This window comes from Amblyomma maculatum, unplaced genomic scaffold (assembly GCF_055883805.1).
Source record: "Amblyomma maculatum isolate TAMU_Amacu unplaced genomic scaffold, ASM5588380v1 scaffold_15, whole genome shotgun sequence".
In the NCBI taxonomy this organism is placed as follows: Eukaryota; Metazoa; Arthropoda; class Arachnida; order Ixodida; family Ixodidae; genus Amblyomma; species Amblyomma maculatum.
In genome coordinates, this window is record NW_028146740.1 from 7,440,710 (window position 1) to 7,446,769 (window position 6,060).

The window sequence follows — 6,060 nt, forward strand, 5'->3', positions numbered from 1 at the left end:
AGCTAGTTGGGACTGCCACCAGTTTGAAATCTTTTTGTCGCGTGAACAATACTGGCCCAATAAAAAGTATTGAATGAATGACCACAGTTGGCCCAGGGGATTGAATCAGGCCTTGGCAAACTTTCTTAACGCATCTGTATGTTGTTTGCTTGTATACTTTTTTTACTCGCATTTGTTTTATACTTGTATCAGTGAAAGGCCTTTTAAGCATTTCAGTTCCTTGCCCAAGTCCCATTCTCTAGCGATTAGTATAGATATCTCTACCCTATACTCCTAAGCACATGTTTGTTGGACAATTTATTTTGCATTACTCAGTTTGTGATTGCAGTTTCTTCAGTGTAAACTAATGGATGAAATAGTGAAGACAACAGTTACAACAAACCGCATTTTTCATTATTTGTGTTTAATGCATCTTTGTGTCACCCACATTTTAGTTTAAGTGCGCTGTAATTTTCTAGCTGAGAAATCTATACATGCCAACTGTGAAAGCCACTGGATGTAGCATATACCTACACTACATCATTTCCTGATCACAAAAAAAAAGTATAAATGGCACAAATGAAGTTAAACTGAGCAAGCACAGATATGTGTGCACCAGTTACCGTGGGCTCTTATGATCTTACGTCTTGCAAACTTAACGCCTGTTGTAAAAACGGCAACAGTAGTAATACTGGGCTGGCAATAGAGTCAGTTGATATTCCACTCAAGCGGTGATGGCATGGAAGACATCGGCCACTTCCCTTGATTGGCTAGATGAAGTGGCGGTAGACAAACCATCTTTTCTTTCTGATCTGAAAAATTACAGAAGGACACATCAGACCCTTTCCTTCCCACGACAGTATTCGTCACATGGAAGTAGAGAACCATTTCAGCCTGTACGTACGGTGCCATTACAAAAAATAAAACCGCCTGCGACTGCAAGGCGCCAAGATTCCATCTCGTGTGTGCCCACATGTATCTGTAATCACCTGGAGCGACGGTGGCGGGGGCTAGGGGTGGTAATGAAGAGGCTAGTGGCCATTTGGAGGCTAGTCAAGCAGTTGTTTTATGTAGCTATAGGTACCTGGATCCTGGTAGAACGAGAGGAAGAAGATGGTTTACACGGTATGATAAAATCAATTGCAAGATTGCGCCCGTCCATGTCCTCTTCTCGTCCGTGTCTTTTTTAGCACAATTCTTCTTGTTTAAGTATCAGAATTGATCTTTCGTGGTAGTCTGCCATGACAAACGTATCAGTGACATCTGCCAATCAATTTTTTCGCTGCTGCTGTGGAACTTTTTCATTGTTGTGGCACAATCTTGCAGTTTTGTGCTGTTGCTTCAGTGGTGCACTGCCAACTTCAGGCGACCAAATAAAGTTTCTGGTGCGACGCTTTATTGCAGCCAAGATCTCTCTGAAACAGTGGCATTGCTTGTGTAATTGCAGCTCATGACTGAAGCAGCCATTGTGCACTCTTTTTAAAATTCTTTTAAAATTCTCACCCCTCAAATGGCTTGCACTGCCTTCTTTCATGTCTTAGGCCACGGCAGCTAGCCTGCTTGGCAGGTAGCAGACGGAGGGAGGAGGGGTGAAGGGAGGGCTTTGTAATTAAATAAAATGGTATTTCTCTCTTTTGCCAATGCATTGTTTTCATGCATAGAGTTACTTGGCTATGAGTCTTGTGTACAAAATCTCTACAGAATTTACAGAAAGTGCCCGCAGTAGCTGTGTAGCTCTGTTTTATTTTAACTACAATTACACAATTGTAGTATTAATGGAAAGCTTATGTCGAGTATAATTGTACTCAAGTTACTTTAGGTACTCAATAGTTAATTGTCTGTGAATAAAAATGAACTTCATGTTGTAACATCATCATATATCATTGGATACTTTGTGCAGAGTGCAAATCCGCTTGACTATTTGCAAGAAACCGAGGAGAGGGGGGGCAGCACCCCCAAGAAGGGGGCGGCGACCCTCTCGAACCCGCGGAAGTAGCGAGGGACGTAACAAGACCTCAAGGAGCACAACGCACGAGACTGACGTAGTGGCCGCGTCACGGTAAAAGCTTGTCCTCCCTGCTTGGAGGGAGCCTAACCGATTCTGCAGGCATTTTAAATAAAAGTTGTTCTCTCTCTCTCTCTCTCTCTCTTAGGTAATTGCCATTATTTAATGAACTATGATTAAATATTAAAATTCAGGATATAGCATCAAGTATCATTGTTTGCTTATGCTAAGTATGTTTCCACTGCACTAATTACTGGTTTTAGTTAATAACTGCTAACTAGTTATGATCAATTGAAGTTGATGCTACATCAAAACATATATCACAGGATAGCTTATATCTGGTACAATTGCAATATACTAATTGGTTGTCTTTGTTAATAGCTGTTAATTGATTAAAATTTGAACATTAAACTACAACGTTAAGTCATATATCTCAGGATAGCTTATATCTAGTAGGATTCCATTGCACTAATGCCGGCTTTTGCTAATAGCTCCAATGTGAAATATACCACAGCACAATTTATATATATGTTATATATCTAGGGATGGGCTTATGTCGAGTAGGAGTCCAGTACAATAATTAGTTAATAGCCATTAATTAGAAAATAGTGACTACCGTATTTACTCGAATCTAACGCGCCCTCGATTGTAACACGCACCCGTTTTTCGTGACCCCCACCCCCGAAAAAAAAAAAGCTCCGATTGTAACGCGCACCCGTTCTCCGCGAAAAAGAGTACCGCGCACCTAACGCTTTCATACAGCAATACAACTTTGTCTCGTTTGGAAAAGCAAAGATTTAATCTCGGTGCACTAAAAAACACACACACAAAAGGAAACGGCTTTGCCAAGATTGTCACTATGCCGGCACAAGGTTCACTCGTCGTCGCTGTCAGACAACTCCTTGTCACTGCTGACGGACCAAAGCATCTCATCCTCGGTGCCGTCCATGGCATTCGATATGCCACATTTTTTAAAGGCCTTGATGACCATGGCAGACGGTATCGTGCACCACGCATCTTTCGCCCATCCAGTGAACTCTTGCAGCGAGGCACGCTTCATTCTGTTGCTGGGAGTGAATTCATGGCAGCCACTCACTAGCCATTCGGTGTAGAGCGCCCGAATCCTATCTTTCACTGGCTTGTTCAAGCAAACATCGAGCGGCTGGAGCTGCGATGTCATGCCACCTGGTATCACGACAAGGTCGGTGTTGCACGCTGCGAGCTTGTCCTTGATGTGTTGGTCGAGATGGCACTTGAAAGCGTCGAGCACAAGCATCGCACGCAGGCCCAAACTGCCGCCGGGTCTCTTGCGCCAGACGTTATCGATCCAGTCGGCGACCAAATCCGTTGTCAACAAACCTTTTTCATTGGCACGCACAATCACGCCACTCGGAAACACGATTCCTTTCGGGAGCGTCTTGCGCCTGAATATGAGATACGGGGGCAGCTTGTGTCCATCCGCGGTGCAACAAAGCATTGCGGTGACGCGTGTTTTTTCGTGGCCGGAAGACAACACGCGCACTTGCTTCGCCCCCTTCTTTTCAACGGTTGTGGTGGCAGGCATGTCAAAGTACAGCGGTGTCTGATCGGCATTTCCAATCTGGCCGAGGTGGTAGCCGTACTTGCGGCGCAAACTTAGAACGAACCGCTGAAAACTGTGCAGCTTTTCTTCGTACTCTTCAGGTAACTTCTGGCATATCCCTGTCCGCCTTCGAAGAGAAAAGCCTTTTCTCTTCATAAAATTAGACAGCCAGCACCTGCTCGCTTTAAAGTCGCTCTGCGTTAGCCCTGTTTGTAGGGCTAGCTGCATCGCCCGGACTTTGAGCAGGTCCGTCGTCACTGGCCGCTGCGCCGCTCGCTGCTCTAGAACATATTCTGCGAGCCGCTCTTCTATTTCGGTGAACCGGCCCTGCTTCGGTCCACTTAAACCTTTTCGTGTAGCCTTGCTGCCGAAAATCTTTTCCTTCTTCTTGCGCCAGTCCCGCACGCATGTTTCCGGAACTCCGAATGCGCGTGATGCGGCCCGATTTCCGTCCGTCTCTGCACACACGATGACTTTCCTTTTAAATGCGGCATCATGATGAACTCGACGAATCTTCGGCACGTCCATACTGGTCGGTCAATCGCAGAAAACGGGTAGGCTAACCAAAGCACATGTACCAAAGCACATGAAGGACGCTACTGCAGCTAGGCATAGACAGCTAGACCAGCTAGTAGGCTCGAAGTATACTCGAAGTACATACCAGGCGGCCATTTTGAAATGCCGATGGCGATATGATATCGGAGATTTAGGGTCGTACTCGATTCTAACGCGCACCCAATTTTTGGACACGATATATCGGAAAAAAGGTGCGCGTTAGATTCGAGTAAATACGGTAACATCTGAACTTTATCCTACATCATATTTGTAAAACAGCACGAACAATGGACAAGAACAAGACACGGGACGAGTGCTGACTCTCAACTAAGGTTTTAATGCCAACACCTAGTTTAATAATTGATTCCCGCGTGGTCCGATCATAGTGTATATAAAGAATATCAGTGCTGGGCCACAAGGCTGTGCAAATTTTCTGTTTCATTCGTCACTTTTTGCAGTGGTTCACCTAGTATGGAAGTTTCTTATTGGAATTAATGGAAGCCTTCCATATCAGTGTGTCAGCAAACCATCTGTCAGCCTCAATGACAAAAAAGATTGCTTTTCTTGGTGGCCTTTGAGTGTCACGCACTTCTCTGCCTTTTGTTTTATCGTTTTTAAGCGTGATGTAGGATGTACTCTGTTTTTCCTTTATAAACGCCAGGTGTTAACATTAAAACTTTAGTTGAGAGTCAGTGCTAGTCGTGTGTCTTGTTCTTGTACAATGTTGTTTGCGCTGGTTTACAAACATGCATATTTACCAACTAGCCCTACTTAACGTTCTATATCATATCACAGGATAGCTTATATCAAGTGCAATTGCAGTATGGTCCTTGCTGGCATTTTTTTATAACCATCGATCTGTTGTGATTGACAAAAATGTGAAGCTGAGTCATGCTTATGACTATGAGTCATGATTACACAATGTTTTAGACACCAGTTGTTACCGTATGCTACTTTATTAAGTGCTGAATCATGCTATGTTGCATGTGACCAAAAGTCATGATTATGACTACCTGTCATGATTACAGGTGATGTATTTGCAGACTCCACATCTTTCTGTATGCTACTTAGCAAAATGCTTAGTCATGCTTCCTTGCAATAGACTGCGATTCATGAGTCATGACTGCGGTTGCCCCCATTCAGTCTTTCATTTTTCCAACTATTTCAATTAGTTTATTAATTACACAGTAAATTTATTCCCCGCAGGAGGCATCTGTTAAAGCAGGTGTTTGCATGTACTGTGCGACACCACGGACCCCAAGCACCCACGCTTAGCCGTCCGTGGCATTGCCTTGTCTGGGGATTCTGGGGGTTGAGCCGTGAGTTTTGACCTTTAAGGCCCCTTGGCAGAGGCAACACACCACTGTGGCCCACGCTTCCCATAGACGGCACCTCCGGACTGACCCGCCCGGGGGAAATTGGCAGTCGCCTTTTCCTATCCTCCCCTCCATCTTTTGCTTTCCTATTTTCTTTCTTACAACTGTCCTGTCTTCTATCTTCTTTGTCTCTTCCTATTCCAGGCAGCGAGGGTTAACCTTGTGTGGCGAACCACCCTGAGTTCTGCCATGTTCAGTTATAGCTGCGGTGTACGGCTGGCGTGGGCAGGACTTTGTAAGATCCTGTCCCGTCCCCTTGTTGGGCTCCGTGGTGGGTGGCCGGCATCGTGGCCGAAACATTTTATGGCTACCTCTCTGCACCTCAACGATCGCACTCGCAAAAGAGGGTGCACAGACGAGACTGCAAACTTCTTTAAGAAAAATGCCTTGAACTTTCCAAACTTTCACGTGGTACATAGTGAACATGTTGAAAAAGCTGTCAGACTGATCTCCCCATTCACTGTAACTAAGACTCTGACTGAAACAATTGGTGAAGGATACAAGAGCTAAAGACTAGCAAATGATGACCTTCTTCTGGAACTGCTGTACTACTATCAACATAA

General features: G+C 44.7%; 1 protein-coding gene across 1 annotated transcript in view; it reads left to right on the top strand.

Moving 5' to 3' along the window:
* LOC146172000 (RING finger protein 141-like) overlaps positions 1-2,100 on the top strand; it is a 156,302-nt gene extending 154,202 nt beyond the window's left edge. Inside the window, exon 8 of the mRNA XM_084586190.1 lies at positions 1,880-2,100. The gene's annotated coding sequence lies outside the window, so the exon portion shown is untranslated. The remainder of the gene's footprint in view (positions 1-1,879) is intronic.
* Positions 2,101-6,060: the final 3,960 nt, after the last annotated feature.